General features: G+C 39.8%; 1 long non-coding RNA gene across 1 annotated transcript; it reads right to left on the bottom strand.

The window, feature by feature from the left end:
- Positions 1-442: 442 nt before the first annotated feature.
- On the bottom strand, positions 443-1603 carry LOC125489941. Its single transcript, XR_007267348.1, has 2 exons — positions 1059-1603; positions 443-814 (listed from the first exon to the last, which is right to left on the bottom strand). It is a non-coding gene; the product is annotated as an uncharacterized LOC125489941 (long non-coding RNA).
- Positions 1604-11906: the final 10303 nt, after the last annotated feature.

Below are 11906 nucleotides of genomic sequence, written 5' to 3'. Positions count from 1 at the left end.
GTATGTAGGTAATGAAGTGGCTAATTGAATAGTTTGAATGCTAAATATAGAGTTCACGAAATGTAAATAATATAAACTGTACATTGAATACATCTGGCACACCGGGCAGTCAACGACTCAATTTTAATCCTTCACCACAGCGACAAACCCTAGTCAGGCTTTATGATTTATCAACAACACGTGAACAACACACTAACTGAGATGAAGTGGCTAATTGAATAGTTTGAATGCTAAATGTGGAGTTCATGAAGTGTAAATCATATAAACTGTACATTGAATACATCCGGCACACTGGGTAGTCAGCGACTAATCCTTTCACTACAGTGACAAACCCTAGTCAGGCTTTATTATTTATCAACTACACACTAACTATAAAAAATAAGTGAGTATGCTAGCATGTACTTACAACTATTTTAAATGGTTATAAAAATATAATATTTTCTTTAGGTAAGTAAAACATTTATTAAACTTTTAATTAATAAATTATAAAAAGTATACTATTTCACACACCATAAAAGCATATAAGGTATTCTTAGTTATCAACTATCACAATAATCAGTCTGAACTTTGCTTATATCAGTCATCAAATGGGTCTCATAGTATGTATGCCAAGTTTTTCAACTTTTTCAGTTCGGTGCCGCTCCAGTTCATTGTTTCACCACAAGGTTGCTAATGTCATCTGACCATCATTCAGCACCACCATTCACCATTCAGGTGGTTTCTGCCAACAAGAGCTCTCCAACCGTGTCTAGGGCATCAATTTCTGACCGGTTTTGACCATCTTCCGTCTTGCCTACAAACCAATTTCAATGTTCTGTAACAAACAAAAATGTTTCATTAGATTTTAGTTATACTTATGAACTAAGATTATGACTCCTATTGTCCTTTTCATCATCATCATAACCCATCACGTCCCCACTGCTGGGGTAGGGGTTTCCTTCCAATGAAGGAAGGGTTTAGGCCATCCGACCAAGTAGTGCCATGTGAAAAAAGTTTTTTGAGTTGTTTTGTGTGCATATGCCCAATTATAATAACATATCACGGGTACTGGCACTTACCTACTGTTTTTTTCCTTCCATTGATAATATAAATATTATTCAGTCAGGCCGTGGGACAAGCATCGAAGATGATATTCTGCGCCCGTCAGGATCCTGCCCGGGCTTTTTTCTCAAGGCCTTCTAGCTCCTGGGTCCGGGTAGACAGTGGGTGGGTCGTCAGTCAGGTGGCATGCTGTTTTTGTTCTTCGTCTCAGGGATCCGATGCATCGACGGCTGCCGATAGCAGGAGCTCCCAAGGAATCTGAGCGTGCTTGGTCGGGAGCAAGCTTGGTCCTATATCATTTGATGAGACGATGTCCAAGAAACTCAATAAAGTAGTTTAATGAGCCAATATGAATCCATGGGGTAGCGCAAAGCAAAGTAATATTACCAAAATAATACACTCGAAACTCTCGAAAGCACCAAACAGTCAAAATTTTCTTCAAGTTTGACGTTTGGTGACATTTTAATTGTCAAAAAACCATAGACAATACAAACAACAACCACAAATGAGAGGTTTTCGGAAAAAAATAACATTTGAAAAACTTATTTGCACAGAGCAGAAAAGTTACTGTTGGCGCAGATAAGTGGACTGTATTTTTAAGTAAGGACTGGTCCTAGCTTTCCTAAACTCACACGTATAGTTATTGGGCACCCTTATTAAATTGGGATAAGAACAATTCACCAACCTGTACACGTGGTCAATGGCCGCTCCGTCTTCCGAGAAGAGTTCTTCTTGCCAGGCCTGGCGTTATATTTACTTGATAAAAAACACACACAGCTCACTATGCAAATAGTCTTGTTAAAATGTAAAAGTTCACCAATCACAATTGTCCGTAATAAATGAGTGGGAGCGGTTATAAGGTCCGCTGGCAGCCGACGACAAACGTTCTGCACGAAACCCGAGTCCACACTGATGATGGCCGCCTCTCGTAGGACGCAGCTCACAAACCGCCATGTGAGGGTAGTTTAACTATCCTCATACCAAAAAAATAAAGGTGCCCGAACATCCCGCCCCCTAACCAAGGTCCGCCTTGGTTCCTAAGCCTCAATAGGCAACCGACATAACTTGGAAATGGGCCTCAACAGGACACCATTCTGAGTCTTTACTTCCGCGACTCTAACAATACCGTCTTTACCGGGTAACAATTTAACGATCCGACCGCGTTTCCAATGTAGAGGCGCTAAATTGTCTTCTTTAATCAAAACTAAGTCGTCTAACTTAGGAGGTTCCGTCACCGACGTCCATTTATAACGTTGTTGTAGAGTATGGAGGTATTCCGTTTTCCATCTCGTCTCGACCAAAAATGTTGCGACATCTTCTGAACGTGTTGAAACCGAGACAAACGAGATTCTTTAGTATCCGTATAGTCGTACTCGGGAAGAGCCACAAGAGGTTGTCCGATTAAAAAGTGACCAGGAGTCAAAACTTCAAGATCAGTTGGATCCGTACTTAGAGGGCACAACGGTCGCGAGTTCATTACCGCTTCTACTTTGGTGAAGAACGTAGTAAGCTCTTCAAAAGTGAGCCGGGTCTCACCGAGAACGCGCCGAGCGTGAGTTTTGGCAGATTTAACTGCAGCCTCAAAAAGTCCACCGTGATTCGGACTTGATGGTGCATTAAATAACCAAGTTATACTGTCTCGCGCCAATCTTTTTTCAATATCCGACCGATTGTTTCGTAGAAATATGTATAGCTCCTTAAGGTATTTATCCGTTCCAGAATAATTTGTTCCACAGTCTGATCTAACAAGAGTTGGCAAGCCTCTCCTATTTGAAAAACGGGCAAAAGCTGCAACAAAGGCTTCTACCGTAAGGTCCGAAACTACCTCCAAGTGGACCGCCTTAACCGATAAGCATACAAAGATGCACAAATAACATTTTGTTATCTTAGCGTTCCGTAATGTACTTGTCTTTATATAAAAAGGACCCGCAAAGTCCGTTCCGACTCCGAGAAATGGTCGCACCCCCCTGACCCGGTCAGGTGGCAGATCAGCCATGTACGGCTGCGTAGGTCGTGCTTTAGATCTATAACATTGCACGCACCTATATGTAATGTGTCGGGTGACTCGCCGCGCCGACATTATCCAATACGTCCGAGATAATATAGCCGCAAGTGTATTCGCTCCGACATGACAATTGATGATGTGGTAATGATTTACCAACATCTCCGTGAATTTACTTTTAGCCGACAATAAAATCGGATGTCGTGCATCATAAGGTAGCTCCGCAGCTCCTATCCGACCACCGACCCGTAGAATATTGTCATCATCCATAAATAAATTTAATCTTCTCATAAAAGTCCGAATCGATTTTTTGTTTGTCAAGCATAAAATTTCATCCTTGAAATGTTTTAATTGTTCTATACGAATTAAATGCATTATAGCGTTTCTACGCTCCGAAACCGATATATTTTGTGGAAACTGTTTAATTTTATTTTTGCATAAATGAGCAAACCGTAATACCAGCGCCGTAACTTTGATTAATTTTTCAAACGAACTAAATTTATCAATAAGAAAGTCCGTGTCCGTGTCCGATTGTAAATTTCCGATATTAACTACACAAGTTTTAGTCTTCCGACCAGGTAACATATCTGGCGGAAATGCAGGACCATCCGCCGGCCAACAATCCGATGGTTGGCACAGCCACTGCGGGCCCCACCACAGCTCGTGGTTGAGCAGATCCGCCGCCGCAGCGCCGCGCGATGAAACATCCGCACAATTTAATTCACTTGGCACGTGACGCCAATGAATGAGAGCCGTAGATGCATTAATTTGAGAAACCCGATTTGCTTCAAAAACTTGTAATGTATGCGCAGGAGTACGAAGCCACGCTAGGACTATAGTACTGTCACACCATCCGACCACTTCCTCGAATACAATGTTGTCTGCAACCTTGCTGACCTCATGATTGAGAAGGGTAGTAAGCAGCGCAGCGCCATTTAACTCCATCTTGGGAATGGTCTGCTGAGTCTTCAGTGGGGCTAACCTTGACTTAGCAATGATTAGTCTCACGAGAACGCTGCCGTCTGGTAGTTCCGCTCGTACGTACACTGCCGCCGCATGTCCTAACGACGAACCGTCACAAAAACCGTGCAAGGAGTACCGAGCCTGTGCACCAGGTCTCAAACACCTAGGAATGGAAAGACGTTCTAAATTGGACAAGTCCGAAATATAATCTTGCCACATCCGTACCAAATCATCCGAGACTGGCGAATCCCAATCTACTTTATTTCCGCTTGTACCGATCACCGATTGTAGTAAAAGTTTAAAACGAAAAACCACTGGGCTTATCCACCCTAATGGATCGTATAGTTTAGCCGTCATAGATAAAATACTCCTTCGAGTAACCGTTGAGTCCGAGGGTAAGTTAACCCTATATGTAAAACCGTCCGAAATTGGGTCCCACTGAATACCCAATATTTTTATAAAAACCGAGCCGTCTGTACCGTCAAACGTCCGAGGAGTCTCCAGGTGATCTGCCGGAAGTCCCTGAAGCAGCTCCGGTACGTTGGAAGACCACTTCCGCAGTTCATAACCCGCCGACTTCATGAGCGATATCAACTCATCTCGTAAAGAAAGAGCTTCGCTTAAGCTATCCCCTCCCCCGTTGAGATCATCGACGTAGGAGTTTCTCAATAAAAGCTCAGCTGCACGAGGGCTGTCTTGCTTACCGTCATGAGCGAGCTGGTGAAGGCAGCGAATGGCAATGTAAGGACTTGATTTCAACCCGTACGTATTAGTTGTCAACTCGTAAACGCGCAGAGGTTCCGAGGGCGATGACCTCCAGTAAATTAACTGATATCTGCGGTCCTCCGGACAGATGTAAGTTTGCCGAAACATCATCTTAACATCACACGTAAACACTACAAGTGGAAATCTAAAGTTTGTTATTATATCCGTTATGTCATTTTGTAACCGTTCTCCTGTATATAAACAATCATTTAAGCACACCCCTGTGCTACTAGGTATTGTCCCATTGAACACTACGCGAATCTTATTAACATCGCCCGACCTCTTGAACACCCCGTGGTGAGCAAGTACATAATATTCGTCACCTGAGTTAAAATCGAACTCCGATATCACCATATGTCCAAGTCTTAAATATTCTTCCATAAATTCAACATATTTGTCCCTAAACTCAGGCTGTCTAGACATCCTCCGTTCAATGGACATAAATTGTTTCAAAGCCGTTTGCCGAGAATCTCCTAATCGCTCGTGATTAGGTATAATAGGAAGCCGCACAATATATTTTCCGTTACTGTCACGTGACGTAGTCGACGCAAACAAATTCTCGCATTCTATGTCCAAAGGATCCTTAATTTTATGCATGGGCGGCTCCTCAGTTCTCCAAAACCTTTGAACCGCCTCTAAAAGAGTCGTACCCGAAAATGTTTCTACATTGTCACCTGATTGACAACATAATAAATTTACCGCACCGAAGATAGCGAAATCAAAAATAGTTCCCAACGCATAGGGACCACCCGTTCCCAGATCTAACTTTTCACCGGTTAAAATCTGTCCTAAGATGTCACATCCGAAAATAATATCTATCTCCAATGGCTTAAGAGTGCCGTCATCCGATAGCCTAATATTATTATCATTATTTAAATTCAAGCGACGCACCAAATACGCAGTCGGCCTTTTTATAATTACCGCTGTAACCGATAACAAAGGAAAATCAACTTTGTTTGCAGGTCTAAAATGAATAGACACAATACAATGGCTACCACTAGCCTGAATTCCGCCGATACCTACCAAAGACGTGTCACTGTAATGTCGCTTTAATCCTAACTGCGCAACAAATTCGCTTTTAATTATTGAGCACTGTGAACCTAGGTCCAACAGCGCCCGCGCTGTGATAAAATCATTTCTAACCGTAAGTACATGGATAATCACAGTGGGTAAATTTATACCGTCCGCAAGCTTAGGTACTGAAACGACATTACTAATTAATTGTCAATTATTATTATTTGGTTGCTGCCGCGACCCAGTAGGGCTGGTATGATTTAGTGCCTTATTACCACCGAGATAAGGTTCATTTAACCTACCGCCCTCCTTCATGAATCTCGAGTCATCGAAAGCTGGAGTTGCCGCCTGTGCGATATGAACATTTCGAGCCGATTGTCGATCAACTGTCCTATCGCTTGATGACGTATTACATTCGTTTCCTGAACGTAGCCTCTCCGTTGCAGGTACGCCAGAGCGCGCAATGTAATGAGAGCATAACATTTTATTGTGACCGATATTACCACATCTATCACATGGTACATTGTTGTGACAGGTTCTCGCCGTGTGCTTTTCGAAGCATTTGAAACACAAATCATTATTTTTAATGAAATCCTTCCGTTCACCGTTAGTTAAGTTCCGAAATTTAAAACATTCACTAATCGTATGGCGTGGTAACTGACAGAAATTACACTGCTTTACTAAAACAGGTGACCTGCGTTGACCAAGGTCAGTTACATGTGCATGTGAATTGCGAATATTGTTACTGTACCGATTTTCACGGACAGCGGGGCCGGCCGCTGTCGGTGACGTCACGCAACTTTTATTATTAGCCGTATCAAGAAGCCGACATTCGTTTTGTAAGAATTCTATCAGCTGATTAAAAGTAGGTAAACAAGTTGAGTCACCTCCGTACTTTTGTTCGAACCGAGTTTTTATCTCCGCCGGTAATTTATTCAGTGAAATAAATAGAAGTAGATAACTCCATTCATCCACTGGCAAGTCTAAGTTTTTAAGCGCCCGAGTACATTCCAATAATGGATTAAGTACATTGTTTCTAAGTCCGTAACACTTATTCAAAGCCGGTATATTAAGAATACGAGAAATATTTGAATCCACGAGTAATCGTTTATTTTCGTATCTTGATTTCAAAATCTCTAAGGCCGAATCCAAAGAGTCGTCTACCATAGGTAGGTGTTTTAACAGTAAGCGAGGTTCATTTTGAACATGAGAGAACAAATAATGAAATTTTTCCGTTTTGGAGATATCCTTCCTGGATAAAACCAATGAACTATATAGACTATAGAAACTAGTCCATGAGAATAAGTCGCCGTCAAATACCGAGAGATTAATTGGTGGCAAGCGAGCCGTTTGTGTACTTTCTGTAGGGACATGTGTGCCGTCTAAGTTCGGATAGGCCGCCGACCGTGCCTCCAACTGGTTATACCATTCCTCAGCTTCGCGAAACTCCTTATCGTACATAGTGATAATCTCTGAATCATCCGTATTAATTAATATATTCTCGTAAGCCTCGCTCAACGCCGAATATCTGTCCTCTAACTTACGTAATCTAGCCGTAATCACACTAGAAGTATGAGTTTTACTGTTACTCATATCTAACGTGTTCTTTAACCAATCATACTGTAATTTAAATTTGGTCAAAAATACTTTTAAAATAAAACCAGGTATTCACGGAAATTGTAGATTTATTCTTCCTTTTACACTCAAAATCAAACAAGCGTACACAATCGTTTTTCGCCATTACCAGAAGAAGCGTTTTTCTCGATTCCTCAATTTAGCTACCTTTTTTTTAATCATTCTAATCACACCCCATCCCTCTCGACCAATCAGCTTGAGAACCGAGAGATAGCGGGGCCAATCGTCGTCTTTGAGGAAGCACAGTGTTGCAATACCCAAAAATTATAATGACTAAAATGATACAAGTGTTAAAAATGGGATCTTGACAGTATTAAAACAATGATATTAAAAATCGATTATGACATTCGGCCATCAGACACAGTGCTACCTCCTGGTGCGCTACAAAACATTTTGTATCAAATACTTAATAAAATCAACATATCGACATTGTACAACAATTGTCTTTACTTCACTTACAATTTGTTCTAACTGAGAAACTAAGGCTCTGGCTTTACATAACTAATCCTATACTGACTAACAATCACAATAATTAAAGAAAATAATATAACTTAGGTTTAAGCTTTTACATGGCACATTGTCATTGAATATGGTGGTTTCTTTAAATTAAATATAGACTCACAGTATAAAATTAAATATTATAACTAACTAAAGTTCCTGCTTTGACATGGCACATTGTCTTTGGCTGTAGTTGTAAATTAGATATTGACTTTACAATACAAATTATCAATTAAAATAATTTTCAGGTGTAAGCTTATACATGGCAAGTAATCTTTAGTAGTGGTTAACTTAAACAACAAAATATATCTGTATTTGACTTAAATACTGAGATCAGGTAAGTGTTTTCATTATGACATTCGGAAATATATATAAATATATATATAGAAATAAAATATATGAATAGAAATATATATATATATAAATATATATATATATATATATTTTTTTTTAAACTTGACATTAACTTATCTACTTACTAAAACTTAAGGGTTATCGTTATCGTCAGCTGACGCAGCACCACTGCTTTCACTTGAACTACTGTTTTCGATTTCTAAAGCTTTAAAATTAATCCATGGCCTCATGCGGTCAGCTGCGATTACAGTATCATACATTTTGGTATTTGAACTGAATCCAGGAACATTGTTTATTCTGTATCTATCGTTACCTAAACACTTAACTATTTTAAATGGTCCCACAAATTTTGACAAAAGCTTTTTACTTTTACCGTCATTGTGATAATTATTTCTCAAAATTTTTACTAAATCACCTTCGCTGTATAATTGAGCAGGCTTATGTGTTGCATTATGTTTTGATTTTTGTTTTTCTTGGGCCTCGTTTATCGCTTCACTTATAGATTCTCTTATTTCGTCGTGGTTTAAGGCATCCTCATTGTTAACCAAATTAAGTTTGTTGGAGATATTATCGCGTAATCTAACACCAAACAACGCCTGCGATGCCGTTTTTTTTGTGGTTACATTGACAGTATTATTAATTCCCCATTGTATTTTTCCTAGACATTTATCCCATTCGCGTTCATTTACTCCTGAATTATGTGTGGATAGTGCATTAAGTATTGTCTGATTGAATCGTTCTGCCTGCCCATTGGCCCTTGGGCACGCGACAGCGTTCAGAATGTGCTTGATCCCGTAACCATTACAAAATGACTTAAAAGCTGCTGATGTGAAAGATGTTCCCCGATCAGATATCAACCTAACCGGTATTCCAAAATCAAAGAAAATACATTCCAACACTTTGATTGTAGTTTTTGTCTTGGTGTTTTTGACAGGTTTGACAAAAACATACTTAGTAAATCCATCTACAATTGTAAGAATATAACAATTACCATCTTTACTCTTAACAAACGGCCCAAGATGATCTATATGTATGGTATGAAACGGTACACTGACTTTCTCTATTGGGTAAAGGTACCCAGTTTTCATTTTCGGAGCATTATCTTTGTTGTATGCACATTCTATACATGCTGACACGTATTTTTTTACAAACCGACGTAGTTTCGGGAACCAATACTGACTACTAATTTTATCTAATGTTTTAGCAAAACCGGGATGCCCTATTTCGTCGTGATTTGCTCGACAAATCTGCCACCTAGCTTTACGAGGGACTACAAGACATAATTTATCCCCAATCTTTCTGTAAACGCTGTTGTTTTTAACAATGTAATTCTTCTTGATTTCTTTTGTTGTTTCATCATTATTAGGACTCAAAATTTTATAAATCCGAGAAATTTCTGTATCAGCTAATTGTAAGGTCAATAACCAGTTCTCTTTGGTTATATTATATACTGTCAAAGTGGTGTTATCTAAGGCCTCAGATGGTTGTTTAGTATTACGACTTAGAGCATCTACGTGCATCATACTTGTTCCTGGGCGTTCAATATCGAAGGTAAAGTCACTTATTTGTAACCACCATCTGGCGATACGAGGTATTAAATCACGTTTTGTTAGGGTGGTTCTCAGGGCACTGCAGTCTGTATAAACCTTGAATTTTATACCTAGGAGATAGATTCTGAATTTTTTTAAGGAGCAGACTACAGCTAGCGTTTCTAGCTCATACGAATGCAGGAATTTTTCATCAGGTGTGGTTTGTCTACTAAAATAAGCAACAGGTTTAAGAACTCTGGGATTTTCTTGCCACTGCATTAATATGCCACCTAATCCTATGGAACTGGCATCCGTGTGTAATTCAGTTTCTAATTGGGGATTGTAAAGTGCAAGAATAGGTCTCTCAATAAGTTTTTCCTTGAGGCACATAAAAGATTGCATTTCAGGACTGCTCCAGCGCCAGGTTACGTCTTTTTTTAATAAATTTGTCAAGGGTCTCGCGATCTCACCAAAACCCTTGACAAACTTGCGGAAATAGCTAGACAAGCCCAAGAATTGACGCACTTCATGAATATTACTGGGTACCGGGAATTCCTTTACAGCTAGTATCTTTTCCTGACTGGGTTTGATACCTTCTTCGGAAACTTCATAACCGAGATATGTTAAGGACTCGTTGAAAAAATGGCACTTAGATAATTTTAGAGTCAAACCGAATTCCCTAAGAAGTTTCAAAATTTCCTCCAGATTATTGTAACCCTCTTCGATAGTTTTAGAGGGAATGAGGAGGTCATCCAGATAAGCCAGGACAGAATGGAACCTCCTGTGACCCAACATAACATTCATCATGCGCTGGAACACAGCTGGAGCATTAGCTAGCCCAAACGGCATTCTCTTGAATTCATAATGTCCGTCGGGTGTGACAAAACCTGTTAAGTGCCTACTTTTCTCTGCCAACGGGACCTGATAATAACCGGATGCAAGGTCTAGAGTAGTAAAGAACTTGTTCCCACTTAGATTAGTAAGTTGGTCATCTATTAACGGCAAAGGAAACTTGTCTTTTACAGTTTTATTATTTAGGGCCCTGAAATCCACGCACAGACGCTGTTCTCCGGTTTTTTTCTTTACCATCAGAATGGGACTTGCATAGTTGGAACAAGATTCTTGGATTATATCATTCTCTAATAATTCGTCAACTATCTGCTTGACCTGTTCGCGTTCAGAAAACGAAAGTCTGTATGGTCTATATACCACTGGCTTATCATCCGTTAAATCAATTTGCATCTCTACTTGATTTGTACAACCTATTTCACTCAAATTGGTTGCAAAGCAGTCACGATACGACTGGAGTAATTCGTATAACTTATCTAAACTTTTCTCGTCAATATTGCAGCCAACGTGAATTTCCTCCTTTTTTAAAGGTTCTACATTTGAATTGTCAGTATGGATTCTATTCACGTGAAGAACTTGCTTTTCAACAAATTTGAGTGCTCTCGCGATAACGGTTTGACCACACAGTTCTACGGGCTTACGAGACATAGTTGTGACTACAATATGACCTTGACCATCTTTTATTCGATATGCACCACGATGCAAATGGTACTCCCTTCCCGGTTCGTGACAGTAATATCCATCAACATATACATCACCAGTGAAAGTCTTTTCGGAAGTAAATACAGGTAACAGTTGCGTTTGCACTACATTAACGCACTCAGACGTTATTAAATCAATTCTCTCATTCGGGTTTTCTGCTATACTAAATGTTGGGTTGCTATAAAACAGCAAAGTGTCGCTGTCCTTAAGAACTGTCACAGCCGGCAGCTCTGTAAAGTTTTGTCCGATTAAAACCGACGTCTGTAACAAATCATCATTGACAACCAGAATTTCAAGAGAAGTTTCAACCTCATCAACCTTTACACAAGCAAACGTTTTATATAACGGTGAAATGTTAGAGTTACCGAAACCCTTCACTATGGGCAGACTACCAGGACACTTGGTGAGATTAAACTTCTGAGCATCCGTATCGCGCATCAAAGTGCATTCGCTACCAAAATCTATGTAAGCTACAGAACTCTTACCGTTGATCGTTATTGGCTTATAGTATTTGTCATTAGGATTATTTGTCGAAACCTTCAGAGTAGTTTTCG

Source organism: Plutella xylostella, chromosome 19, assembly GCF_932276165.1.
Source record: "Plutella xylostella chromosome 19, ilPluXylo3.1, whole genome shotgun sequence".
Taxonomy (NCBI): Eukaryota; Metazoa; Arthropoda; class Insecta; order Lepidoptera; family Plutellidae; genus Plutella; species Plutella xylostella.
The sequence above is the reverse complement of the archived record's forward strand: the minus strand, read 5'-3'. Positions and strand labels throughout refer to the sequence as shown.